Source organism: Cervus canadensis, chromosome 24 (genome assembly GCF_019320065.1).
Source record: "Cervus canadensis isolate Bull #8, Minnesota chromosome 24, ASM1932006v1, whole genome shotgun sequence".
Lineage (NCBI taxonomy): Eukaryota > Metazoa > Chordata > Mammalia > Artiodactyla > Cervidae > Cervus > Cervus canadensis.
In genome coordinates this window covers 42,983,610-42,998,305 of record NC_057409.1, presented here as the reverse complement: position 1 = coordinate 42,998,305, position 14,696 = coordinate 42,983,610, and positions in this window count along the sequence as shown.

Below are 14,696 nucleotides of genomic sequence, written 5' to 3'. Positions count from 1 at the left end.
ACTGAGAGTTTGGACCTACCTGGAAACCAGTGGGAGAATTCATGCAGGGAAGGTTCAAATTAGATAGCTCAGCTGGTAGTATAAAGCGTGGATTGAGAGGAGGGGAGTGGAGTATAGCTGAGTATGGGGACTCACACGTGAGAGATTATGAGAGCCGGAACCAAGGCCGAGTCCGTGATGGGAGGGAAGAGGAAGCAGATTGGGTCGGGATTAAAAAGGAGTCTCAGGGAATGCACAGCTAACAGTGGAGACTATAGGTTTTAAAAGAGACATTTTTGACATCATGTGTTCAAATTTTTCTTTCAAAAAATACATGCAGATGCCTTTCACCTATTTTCTGTAGAAACACTTCAAGTACAGAGCCTTCCCTAAGTAAGTCACACACAACTTTCTATCTTTCTGACTGTGTGCCTTATTAGACCACCTTGTTGACAAATTATTGTACCGGGATATTTTGGGGGTTACCCTGCCCCATAAAAAGAGTATTAAAAGCAGCCTTAAACTATGGCAACAAAAAGATATCCTAAAGTGGGGGGAGGTGGGAAGATCCTGCAGAGGTTGTGTTGATTGTAGTGATATGATCTTCCAAAGCGAGCTGCTCTTCTCTTGACTGGTGCTTCCCTTCCCCATCACGTCCTCAGGCAGCTTAACATCTTAACACTGGAGCTCTTCCTTTCTTCTCTACTTAATATGAAAGGAAGGTAGAAAACCCAGAAACTGTTTTCTATCCAAGGAAACAAACCTCCCAAATGCGTGTTTGTTTTTTGTAATTGTGATAAATAAGACAGGTAAGAGGGAAGTTTTCCTTTGCTTAGCAACGTTTCCACAAATTGAACCCATGCTCAGTGTAAGATGTCAGAAAAAATATGACATCTAAAGAAATGTATGCAGGAAAGTAAGCTATTTTCTTTTAAATGTCATGCGGAACTTCAGAACTACCTGGGTTTTTTAAAGCAAGAATTTTATTTAGTTTTTTAAGCAAACAAATACATTTGTTAAACTTGCTTCTCTGTGACACTGGTGATGCCCTCTGTAAGTCACATCTTCTCACATTTAGAAAAGTAAAAAAAAAAAAAGTAATTGAGAAAATTCTGAAATAAAACCTACACCTCTGTCTCCTTCTCCTAACACCCAATGCACCTTCTTAACTAAGTTCTAAAACTCCTTTGTGAGCTGTTTTGATAGGTCTTAAGTCTTCCTTTTTTTATTTTCTCCCTACTCCAGTCAGTCATCTTGTCAGTACCCTTATCAGGATGCCATTGGTTCATTCTTCTTGGCCTGAAATTCTAAATTGTTCTAAAGCAACAAAGAATTCTTAAGGAATTCTAAATTCCTTTCCATCCTTACCCTCCACTGCTCGATTCCATCTATAGTCTATAGCTGCTTATTTATCTCCTTACTGGATTTTTATCTTTTTACTTCCAGGAGGGAGCCTTATCAATTTTTCCTGTCTCTGAAGTTCCAATTTTAATTGACTGATATGCTGATACCTGGCGTGCTGCATTCCATGCGGTCACAAAGAGTCGGACATGACTGAGCAACTGAACTGAACTGATGCTGATACCAATATCATACACAAAAATAAACTCAAAATGGATTAAAAACCTAAATGTAAGACTGGATACGATACAACTTTTAGAGGAGATTATAGGCAGAACACTCTCACAGCAAGATCGTTTGCCATTCACCACCTGAAGTGATGAAAATTAAAATAGTTTTTAAGATATTTTAGACTGTCACCTAACTTCTATTAATTCAGACTTCTTAGTCCACCTGAGTGCTTGAACTGCAATAACTTAACTGCAGGTCATTCCGTAAGTTACTTTGTGAGATTCATGGCACACCTCTGGGGTTAAAATTGACCAAAATGATAAGCACTGAGAGAACATGTGGATGTGTTTTTTTAAAACAGAGTTTTAAATAAATGAATACCAGTATTGCCTATAAAACTACATTCAGCAGGCATGGTTCTGGAAAAAGTGAGTTAGAATAAGTGGGTTTGGGAAATAGGTCCTTCAGTTAAATGGTTTTTATCTTGTTGCTTTTTATGATAGAGTCTTTTTCTCTTTACTTTTTCAGTCATGTTAATAGTAAAATCACTCTCCCTCAGCCTCAAGCCTGTGCTTGCTGGCAGCTCTTATTTCATGTTGACCACCAGGTGGCTCTCTTATTTCATGTTCCAAGAGCTAGAGGCCTCTCCATTGTTTTCAATGTCTACACATCCCAAATTTGGTTCATAGTGTTTTCTTATTGATTGTGAATAATAAGCAGTACAGGTTCTATGAACACAATTTACATTAGAAGAGTCCAGTGCATTTTGTTGACTAAGAAGATTTGAGCTACTAATCCAGTTTCTCTTTTCTCCAAAGCCTGGATTTGACAATCATGACCTTCTTTATGACTTCACTACAGCCCTGCAATGAAACATGGTGTACAATTCCTGAGACATTGGAAGAGGTGACTCATCGCAAGTTGTCCAGACACTTTCATGAAACAATGGCATTTTCCAGAATTCTATCAAAATTTAGCAAAATTCTATAAAGGCATTTTATAATCAAACTTAGCTTTTAGGGTTTTTGGTTTTTTTTTTTAACTATTTTTACTTTGGCTTTCTTGATACTTAATTTTTTGAGAAAACAATTTCTGATTGTTTTCCCTCCTTGTATTTTCTCTTCTCTGATTATTTTCTACCTTAAAATTTCATTCCTGTCAATATTCAGAATTGTTGAGCAGCTTAAGTATTACTGTGTATGGTATCATAAGAAGGGGGAAATGGGTACAGTTTTTTTTTTTTACTCTAAAGCTTTTGTGTCTTTAAGTTTCCGTTAAGATGCCTTCAACTGTACAAACTGACAGGAACTTCCCCAATTCCAAGAACTGACTTAGAAATGTTAGATGGTAAATGAAGCTGTTGATATCTCCTTTACTAGTAAAGATGAAAATGAGATAGTGAGGGAAGGACGAGACATCACTGCCTCTATCCTGATAAACCGAAATACCCCAAATGATCAGAGCGTGACATCAGTTACTTATTTCAGAAATGTTGGATAGTTTTCCATATTATTTTGTCTTTTATCTAAATCTGAGCCACTATTTTCTCAAGTTCTCAAAAGATAAATTATTTCCCCAATCTTTCAAATCTTTTTGGATTTGAGGGCTGTTTCTCCTGTAACAAATTTTAAGACTTCCATTTGTTTTCAAAGAGGATCTCTTTCAACATGAAAATCTTGAGCAACATCAAAAATGATATTCTCGTAGTGTAAGTTGGTACAGCCACTATGGAAAACAGTATAGAGTTTCCTCAAAAAAAAAAAATAGCAACCCCAATCCTGGGTATATATCTGGACAAAACTATAATTCAAAAAGATACGTGCACCCTTGTGTTCATAGCAGCACTATTCACAACATCCAGTCAACAACCAATGATCATTGACAAATGGATAAAGAAAATGTGGTACATATACATACACAAAGGCATACTACTCAGCCATAAAAAGAACAAAATAATGCCATTTATAGCAACATGGATGAAACTAGAGACTATCATACTAAGTGAAGTAAGTCAGAGAGAGACGAATACCATATGGTATCACTTATATGTGATATCTAAACTATGTTACAAATGAACCTATCTATGAACAGAAACAGACTCAAATGGAGAATAGATTTGTGGTTACCAGGGAGGAGAGGGGCTTGGGCAGGGAGTAGATTGGGAGTTTAGGGTTAGCAGATGCAAACTACTATATATAGAAGGGATACACAACAAGTTCCTACTATGTAGCACAGGGAACTATATTCAGTATCCTGCAATAAACCATAATGGAAAAGAGTATAAAAAAGATTATATACATATGTATAATTAAATCAGTTTGCTGTACACCAGAAACTAATATAACATTGTAAATCTACTATACTACAGTTAAAAATAAATTAAAAAATGAAGACTGTGTAAGCAAGATCCAAAAAGGGCAGTAATTGACTTTTGAACTATTTGAGGGGGAGGAGAGGAAGCTCCATCCTTTCAAAAAGGTTTACACAAAAATATATTGCTCAGCCCAAAATTGATTTGAAGAATTAAAATAAGAAATCAGAACCAGGATTGCTTTAAATTCACAGTGTGACTGAAATTCTAAAAATAACCTCTCCTAAGCTGTGCGAAAGTTCACTAAATTGTACTCCATCTACACCTTCCTCTTAATTAGTTTTGTTTCTCTATATCATTTCCATATCTGACACACAAGAGGAGAATACTTTATTCTCTAGGGAAGGAATAAAAAGGAGCCAAGAACTGAACTCAGCCAACTGGCTGTTTCTTTGACCTGCATAATGTTTAAAATGGGTTTTAATTTAAATGTCTTTTAGGTGTGACCTGAACTCTTCCCAAGTCCAGCAATTCCTTATTGTCTTATACCAAAGATTTACCCATTTATGTTTCCTTCCTAATCTTTTTAACTTTGATGTGTGCTCCCATTCCAGGAGTTTCTATCCCAGGCATAACATGGAAATAAGGACCTAGAGGAAATGCTTATAATATTGGGGTAAACTTGAGAGGAGTGACAGCCCCCACTTAAACTGTGAAGCAAGGCAGCTCTTGTGCTTTTTCCACTGGTGAGCGCTCTTCTTCCGTAGCAAGTCCTCTGTTGTTCTATTTCTGCATTCTCCCTTTATCTCCCATGGAAACCTAAACATGAATATGGGTCTGATCCTCACTCATGGGATAGAGGACTACTTTTAAAAATGTATATTTTTAAAAGCTGTATCCTGCCCCAATATGGCTTCTTTAACCCAAAGAAAATTTCATCACCACTCATCTCTACTTGAAGTCTGCTTGGTTTTTGTAACCACTTCTGTTTCTTAATCCTTTTTAATTTTTTTAACTTGGTAGGTGAGATGGTCAGGAAAAGTAGGCAGGAAAGGCCACTCGAGAAAGGAAAGGTGAGACAGAAGTTTCACTTCAGCATTTTAGAATGTGGGGACCAGAGAGAAGAGGCTTTCAGAAATTATTTTCTCCACGTCAAGCCCCGGCTTCATGGTACGCTGAACCAGAGCAGTACAGAGTGGGAATCCTGACCTCAGAAACTTAGCTCCATGTTCTTCACCTTCATAAGTCAAGACCTCACGGTACTGTTGCTCACCTAATTTTTTTCTGGTTTTAACACTGGGATGTTCTTTCAGTTATTCATGTCAACAAAAATAATTGGCGATGTGCTTTTAAACAGCTTTCACAGTTAACATAAAACCTTCCCCATAGTTTTTTCTTCTCCAGACTCTAAAATCCCCTTCCATTTTCCTGTAAGCCTCTTTCTCTCCTCATTTATTGCTAACCTTTCTCTGATTTGTGTTCATCTAATTCATGTGGCCCAAATCAGACCTTTAGTACCTTCAACTTTAACATTCAATGGATAACCTAAAATTTCATCTTGGGGAAGGTTATTGATGCTACTAATCCTGCTGAACTGGCTTTTCTAGACCAAAACTTGAGTGACATTTAGGCTAGAATTCAAAAGGAGTATGTTTTATTATACAGCGACAGGTGTGCCTCTCTTTAAGAGCAAATCTGCTACCTGAAAACCTGGCTTTGTAGAATAGAAAGAGATTCTTCAATTAAAAGAATTCAAGGATTCACCAATTCCTCCCCCCCCTTTTTTTTAAATAGGCTTTCTTCTGGTACAAATCATCTTTTCAGTAATACATTTATTGTGTGAATTAACATGGACTTGTATAATTTGAGAGGGTGAGAAGAAAACTATGTGCAAACTGAAGCAAGGTAAGAACTGCTAATTTTAGAGAAAGTACCTATATGACTTTGTGTCAAATTATTCTATACTGCCCTTTCCTGCACCTTTTTTTTTTTTGGCCACTTAATTTTTTAAATTGAAGGATATTTGCTTTACAGAGTTTTGTGGTTTTCTGTCATATAACAGTCAGCCATAGGCACACCCTTGTCCCCTCTTCCCGAACCTTCCTTCCATCTTCCTGCACCTTCCTTAATAAGTCTCTACTCAAAAGTGAAATTTAAAGGGCTTCATTTCTACTATCCTATAGCCTAAATAAATAAGCTTCTCCCCAAAAAAGGAAATTAACCCCTCAATTAAAAAAAGAAGTAAACAGATTTATTAATTTCTCTTCCTTAATAAGTTTCAAAATACTCTTTATTTTTTAAGATTACATTTTAACTAAACCAAACACAGCAAGAAGTTCCCTTTAACTCAAACAGTTCCTTGAATTTTTCAGATAAGCTCCACCCTTGGCACTGATATCTCAAAGGTGTAAGCCAACACCCAAAACTCCTATGAAGCTGGGGTTAAGGAACTTTTTCCTAGCAGCTATGTGTGTGTGTGTAAGGAACAAGACAAAGGGAAAACTGAGAAAACAGTATCAGTGGCTGGGATTCGTGAAGCTCAAAGCCGAGAACTCCTTTGATCCCTAGAACAGTGGAAAATCCATTTCACTTACATTGTTGCCCAGAAGTTAGAAGTGATAAAACATAGGGGACTTACTGTCCTAGAGGCAGAGCAGGGTACAGTCACAAAGGTAAAGGAGGTGGTGGTTTGAAAAGGCTGCCTCCTCCTTTCTCCTGGAGGAGGTGGGGGGATCCTCTTCCCCCCTTTTCTCAGGGAACTAGCAGCAGAAGTGTCGGTGCTCTGTCAGTTCTACACGTTTGTCTGGTGAACTCAGGAGTCTGCATTTCCAAAATGGGTGGCTTACTTCACAGAATTTAAGGGTTGTTTTAAAACTTGCTTTGTGACTATGGTCTAGGTCAAGCCTTGATGTCAGTGTCATGTTCTGGGTAGGAATGTTTTGCTTTGTTTGGGCTTGAATTTTCTGTAAGTAAATAGTTTTTACCAGATGGAGACGAAATTGTCACTGTCTTTAGGTATAATGTTAAATAGTATGTAGGCTAGTTATTTTGGAAAGCGATTAAATCATTTTATATGTTGCTGACATTTCAAATTGACTAATTCATACATTCTACAATATTTTTTTATCGAATCATGAAATGAGATGAATAATAGTAGCCAGAAAAGAAATCTGAGGGCAAAAATTTTCTTTCATTGAATTTTATATGTGTGTGTATATATATATACACACACATATATATATATATGTACTCTTGATATGACTAAATAAATAATAAAATACATAAGTGCAAAAAAGGAAAGGAGTAACTGATAATTTTCTTTTTGGCTATGCCATGCAGCTTTGGGATATTAATTCTCCAACCAGGAACTGAAACTGGAACTGACCCTGGGCCCTTACCCTCAGCGGTGAAAGCACAGAGTCCTAACCACTGGACTGCCAGGGAATTCCTGTAATTGACACTCTTCATTTGCATTAATGTATTTTTTTGGAAAAAAATTGTTAAAAACTTATTCCTATATATTCATCTACTGATGAATAATGATATTTAGCTTATTAACTAAGAATAATTTTAAAGACTTTCAGTTTCAAAGATATTACTCAAATTCAGTAAATTATTTCGTGTACGAACTAAAACATACATTGAAGTGAAGTGAAGTTGCTCAGTCGTGTCTGACTCTGTGTTCCCATGGACTGTAGCCTACCAGGCTCCTCCATCCATGGAATTTTCCAGGCAAGAGTACTGGAGTGGGTTGCCATTTCCTTCTCCAGAGGATCCTCCCAACCCGGGGATCAAACCCAGGTCTCCCGCATTGCAGGCAGATGCTTTACTGTCTGAGCTACCAGGGAAGCCCTAAAACGTACATTAACAAGATAAAATCTTACCATGTGCACACTGTTTCATTGTTGTAAATTTTAAGCACAAATGAAACTTTAAGTGATCACATAGAGTGAGAGAATAGAAATCATCCCCAAAGTGATACAAATATGAGTAATTTGAAGCTTTCATCAGTGAAACTCACTAATAGCAACAATTGTGTGCGGGCTCAGTTGCTCAGTCTTGTCTGACTGTTTGAGACCCTCCGTGTTGTAACCTACAAGGCTCCTCTGTATGTGGGATTTCTCAGGCAAGAATACTGGAGTATATTGCCATTTCCTACAGCTCCTGCATTGGAAGGCAGATTCTTTACTACTGAGCCATCTGGGAAGTCCAGCAACAATTGTTACAGAATTTATATCAACTAAAGAATTTAGGGAGTGTAAATCAACTATTCTCCAATAAAAATTAATTTTAAAAAAGAATTTGAGAGGGAGGAGTAGTCTATCACACTGTTTAAGACTCATGGTGATGATAAAAAGCAAACCAACTCCTAGTTGCCTTGAATTACTGTTTTTAAACACATCCTTTTATTGCTTGAGCCGTGGGGGTTCTAATCCCACTGCGCATTCCTGGTACACAGCTGCCTTCTAAGCTCAAGCCACACTGTTAGGTATTAGAATGCCACATTAGGCAGAACTACTGAACTCTGGTCGTCATGGGACTTCCACATTAGTGGGAGAGGTCAAGAGAGAATAAGTAAACAAGCAGGTTATAAATTTCAAGGACTGTGACGGAAACAAACCATATCCAGAGACAGAGAGTAATGGGAAGTCTGTTAGACAACACGGTGAAAGAAGGCTTATGTTCTCAGTGCTTGATGATCAAGGCAGGGAGGGGAGTGAGTTGAGGTTGGAAGATATAAGTGGACACCTGACCAGCTTTGAAGAGTTTGGCTTTTATTCACATTGCAGAAAAAAATCCTTTCAAATGTTAAGCAGTGAAATGACATGAATTTATGTTTCCAAATGATTACTCTGGCTGCTCTGTGGAGAACGGATTAAAATCTGGCAAGAACAGAAGCTAGAAGAACAGTTACACTGTCTCTAGTCTGGAGAAAGATAAGAGAGACTGTCTGTAGTCTAGCTTGGCCTACAAAGGTTGCAACAGTATTGGGAAGAATATTAAGATTATATTTTCAGCAAATGGTTTGAAAGTGGGGAGTGAGGTAAGGGCAGTCATCAAGAATGATCCTCGGGTTACTGGTTTGTATAACTAGGAGAAAGGTGGTATGTGTGTGTGCTCAGTCATGTCCAGCTCTGCAACCTTAAGGACTGTTAGCCACCAGGCTCCTCTGTCCCTGGGATTTTCCAGGCAAGAATGCTGGAGTGGGTTACCATTTCCTTCTCCAGGGGATCTTCCTGACCCGGGGATTTTTTTTAATTTTTATTTTTATTTATTTTTGTTTTAATTTTAATTGGAGGCTAATTACTTTACAATATTGTGGTGGTTTTTGCCATACATTCACTTGAATCAGCCATGGGTGTACATGTATTCCCCATCCTGACCCTCCCTTCCACCTCCCTCCCCATCCCAATCCCTCAGGGTCATCCCAGTGCACCAGCTCTGAGCACCCTGCCTCATGCATCGAACCTGGACTGGTGGTCTATTTCACATATGATAATATACATGTTTCAATGCTATTCTCTCAAATCATCCCAGCCTTGCCTTCTCCCACAGAGTCCAACAGTCTGTTCTTTACATCTGTGTCTCTTTTGCTGTCAGGCATATAGGCTCATCGTTACCATGTTTCTAAATTCCCTGACCCAGGAATTGAACCTGCAATTCCTGCATCTCTAGCATTGCAGGCAGATTTTTTTTTACCACTGAGCCAAGGAAGGTGGTGTCTTTTACTTAAATGGGAAGTTTGTTGACATGTTTCCTAATAATGCATCTCTCAATGAACTTTTAGTTATTTGTTTTTTAATTGACTTTATCTTTTATAACAGTTTTAGATTCTTAGCAAAATTGAGTGGAAAATACAGAGGATTCCTTCTGGTGCCACACACAGCCTCTCCCACTGTCCACATCCCACACCAGAGTCATACATTTGTTAAAATCAGTGAATCTGGACTTCCCTGCTGGCCCAGTGGTTAAGACTCTGAGCTCCCAATGCAGGGGGCCCAGGTTCGATCCCTGGTCAGGGAACTAGATCCCACATGCTGCAACTAGGACCTGGTGCAGCCAAATAAATGAATAAATTTTAAAAATATATATTAAAAAAAAAAACCAGTGAATCTATGTTCACATGCCATCACCCCAGATCTGTAGTTTACATTAGTGTTCACTCTTTTTCTAAATTGAAGTATAGTTGACTTACAATGTTGTGTTAGTTTCAGGTGTACAAGCAAAGTGATTCAGCAATATATATATTCACACATGTATATATTCTTTTTCAGATTCTTTTCTGTTATAGGTCATTACAAGGTATTGAATATAGTTTCCTGTGCTATATACAGGGACTTGTGCTGGGTCCTTGTTGTTTATTTTATATATATATGTATGTGTATATACGTGTATATATGTTTATATTACTGTGTATCTGTTAATCCCAAACTTCTAATTTATCTCTCCCCTACCTTTCCTCTTTGGTAATCATAAGTTTGTTTTCTATGTCTGTGAGTTTGTTTCTGTTTTGTAAATAAATTCATTTGTATCATTTTTTCAGATTCTACATATAAGTGATATCATATGATATTTGTCTTTCTTTGTCTGGCTTATTTCACTTAGTATGATAATCCCTAGGTCCATTCAAGTTGCTGCAAATGACAGTCTATTCTTCTTTTTTTTTTTTTTTCTATTTTTTTTTTCTATTCTTCTTTTAAGGCTGAGTAGTATTCCACTGTCCATTTATATTCTACATCTTCTTTATCCATCTATTGATGGATACTTAAGTTGCTTCCATATCTTGACTATTGTAAATATGAACATTGAGGTTCATGTATGTTTTTGAATTAGAGTTTTTTTCTTTTCTGGATATATGCCCAGGAATGGGATTGTTGGATCATATGGTAACTCTATTTTTAGTCTTTTAGGGAACCTCCATACTGTTCTCCAACATAAGTTTCACTCTTCTTCTTGTACATTCCTTGAGTTTTGACTAGTATATAATGACAAGTATCCAGCATTATAGTATTTAGCAAAATAGTTTCACTACCCTAAAAATCTTCTGGGCCCTGCCTACTCATCTCTCCCTTTTCCATTTCTTTGGTAATCACTCCCTTTTTTTTTCCACTGTCTTCCATGGTTTTGCTTTTTCCAGAATGTTATATAGATAAAAATATATAGTATATAGCCTTATTTGATTGGCTTCATTTACTTATTCAGTTCAGTTCAGTCACTCAGTCGTGTCCGACTCTCTGTGACCCCATGAACTGCAGCATGCCAGGCCTCCCTATCCATCACCAACTCCCAGAGTTTACCCAAACTCATATCTATTAAGTTGGTGATGCCATCTAACCATCTCGTCCTCTGTCGCCCCCTTCTCCTCCTGTCCTCAATCTTTCCCAGTATCAGGGTCTTTTCAAATGAGTCAGCTCTTCGCATCAGGTAGCCAGAATATTGGAGTTTCAGCTTCAACATCAGACCTTCCAATGAACACCCAGGACTGATCTTCCTTAGGATGGACTGGTTGGATCTCCTTGCAGTCCAAGGAACTCTCAAGAGTCTTCTCCAACACCACAGTTCAAAGGCGTCAATTCTTCAGGCTCAGCTTTCTTTATAGTCCAACTCTCACATTCATACATGACCACTGGAAAAACCATAGTCTTGACTAGATGGACCTTTGTTGACAAAGTAATGTCTCTGCTTTTTAATATGCTATCTAGCTTGCTCATAACTTTCCTTCCAAGGAATAAGTGTCTTTTAATTTCATGGCTGCAATCACCATCTGCAGTGATTTTGGAGCCCCCAAAAATAAAGTCTGACACTGTCTCCACTGTTTCCCCATCTATTTGCCATGAAGTGATGGGACCAGATGCCATGATCTTAGTTTTCTGAATGTTGAGCTTTAAGCCAACATTTTCACTCTCCTCTTTAACTTTCACCAAGAGGCTCTTTAGTTCTTCTTCACTTTCTGCCATAAGTGTGCTGTCATCTGTATATCTGAGGTTATTGATATTTCTCCTGGCAATCTTGATTCCAGCTTGTGCTTCCTCCAGCCCAGCATTTCTCATGATGTGCTCTGCATATAAGTTAAATAAGCAGGGTGACAAAATGCAGCCTTGACGTACTCCTTTTCCTATTTGGAACCAGTCTGTTGTTCCATGTCCAGTTCTAACTGTTGCTTCCTGACCTACACACAGGTTTCTCAGCAGGCAGGTCAGGTGGTCTGGTATTCTCATCTCTTTCAGAATTCTCCAGTTTATTGTGATCCACATAATCAAAGGCTTTGGCATAGTCAATAAAGCAGAAATAGATGTTTTTCTGGAACTCTCTTTCTTTTTCGATGATCCAGCAGATGTTGGCAATTTGATCTCTGGTTCCTCTGCCTTTTCTAAAACCAGCTTGAACATCTGGAAGTTCACGGTTCACATATTGCTGAAGCCTGGCTTGGAGAATTTTGAGCATTACTTTACTAGCGTGTGAGATGAGTGCAATTGTGTGGTAGTTTGAACATTCTTTGGCATTGCCTTTCTTAGGGATTGGAATGAAAACTGACCTTCTTCAGTCCTGTGGCCACTGCTGAATTTTCCAAATTTGCTTACATATTCAGTGCAGCACTTTCACAGCATCATCTTTCAGGATTTGAAATAGCTCAACCGGAATTCCATCACCTCCACTAGCTTTGTTCGTAATGATGCTTCCTAAGGCCCACTTGACTTCACATTCCAGAATGTCTGGCTCTAGGTGAGTGATCACACCATCGTGATTATCTGGGTTGTGAAGATCTTTTTTATATAGTTCTGTGTATTCTTGCCACCTCTTCATTTACTTATTAATATGCATTTAACCTTCTTCTATGTCTTCATGGCTTGGTAGCTCATTTTTTTTTAACAGGGAAAAATATTCCAGTGTGTGGATGTATCATAGTTTATTTACCCTTGATTTCTTGGTTGCTTTCAAGCCTTGTCAATTTTTGAACAAGGCTGCAATAAAAGTTCAAATGCAAAAAAAGAAAAAAAGTTCAAATGCTGTTTTTTAGGTAGACATAAGTTTCTAATTATTTTGGGTAAATGTGAAGGGGCATAATCTCTGGGTCATAAGCTAAAAGTATGTTTAATTTGTAAGAAACTGACAAATTGTCTTCCAAAATGGCTGCACCGTTTTGTATTCCCATCAGCAGTGAATGCTGTTCCCATCCTTGCCAGCATTTGATGTTGTCAGTGTTTTGGATTTTCACCTTTCTAATAGGTGTTGTATGGTATCTTCTTCTTGTTTTAATTTACAGTTCCCTAATGACATATGATGTTGAGCATCATTCATATGCTTATTTATCATCATCACACACACATGTATCTGCTCTGGTGAGGTGTCTGTTCAGGTCTTTTGCTCATATGTTAATCAGGTTGTTCATTTTCTTATTGTTGAGTTTTATGAGTTCTCTGTTTTTTATAATGGTTATAAGATATGTCTTTGGCAAATATTTCTTCCCAGTCTATGGCTTCTCTTCTCATTATCTTGGCTAATCTTCAATTTTGTCTCTTCAGACCACAATTTCATTGTAACTTTTATTTTAATTCAGTCAAATGTTGAAATCATTTATACTATATAGGGCTCCTTTTTCCTTTTTTAAAAACAAATATATTTTATTATTATAAAGCAATATGTATTCCCAATGGAAAATTTGAAAAACACATAATTAGAAGAAAAAGAGAGAAACCTATGAAAAATTATGGTACCTTGACTAATATCCTTAGCAGTAACTCGAAACCTGCTCTTGTCCTGGGCCATTTGACAATTCATATCGGAAGCCTAAAAATGCTGTTCACCCTTTGACCCAGCAATTCTGTTTAGAAATGTATTCCAAGAAAATAACGGGACATGTGCCCAGAGAGTTAAATACAAGGAAAAAATTAGAAACAACCTATATTAGTTTGCTAAGGCTGCCCTAACAAAGCACCACAGACTGGGTGACTTAACAGAAGTTAATTTCTCACAGTTCTAGAAGCTAGAAATCCCAAGTGTCAGCAGGATTGATTTCTTCTTCGGCTTCTGATTTTGGCTTATAGATGGCCATCCTCTCCCTGTGCCTAAGCAGTCTTTCCTCTGTGTATGTCTGTGTCCAAATTTCTTCCTCACATAAGACACCCATCATGGTGTATTAACGCCTGTGCTAATATCCTCATTTTAACATAATTACCTCTTTAAAATTTAAACTCCCAAGTATACTCACATTCTGAGATACTGGACTTCGGACTTCAACATATGAATTTTAGGAGGACATGATTCAGCCCATAGCATAACCTAATCCAAGAATTGAAAGTTAGGTAAATACTTTATGATTCATTCACATAATTATACATTCACATAATATATACATTCTAGTTCATGTGCAGATTTTTAATATTGACATTAAAAATAGCCCTAGTAATCTATATGACATGGAAAGAATTTCATGATGTATGTTACTCAGTGAAAATAGTAGGCTAAAAATTAATGTGTGTAGTATTCTCTTCGATGTGTGAAGTGCATACACAAAAGCATAGAAATTACATTGAGGGTATGATGAGTGTTTTTCCTTTGTTTTATTTTTGTTTACTTACTTTTTGCTTAATTGCACATTTACATTTTTTCCACAATAAGTTTTTGCAATATTTAAAAAAAACTCCTCCCTCCCTGCCCCCTCATCATCATCTCACACACACACACACACACAGAAGATGAGGAAATCTGCCTTTTACCTAAAGCACGTTTTAGGGAACAGTTCTCTACTTAGGTAGTTTTCGTTCAGCTTTCTTGCTGCTAAAGTGAGTTTCAGTGGGATATGAAAGCTTGCTCAGTGCTCTTGACTGGTTCT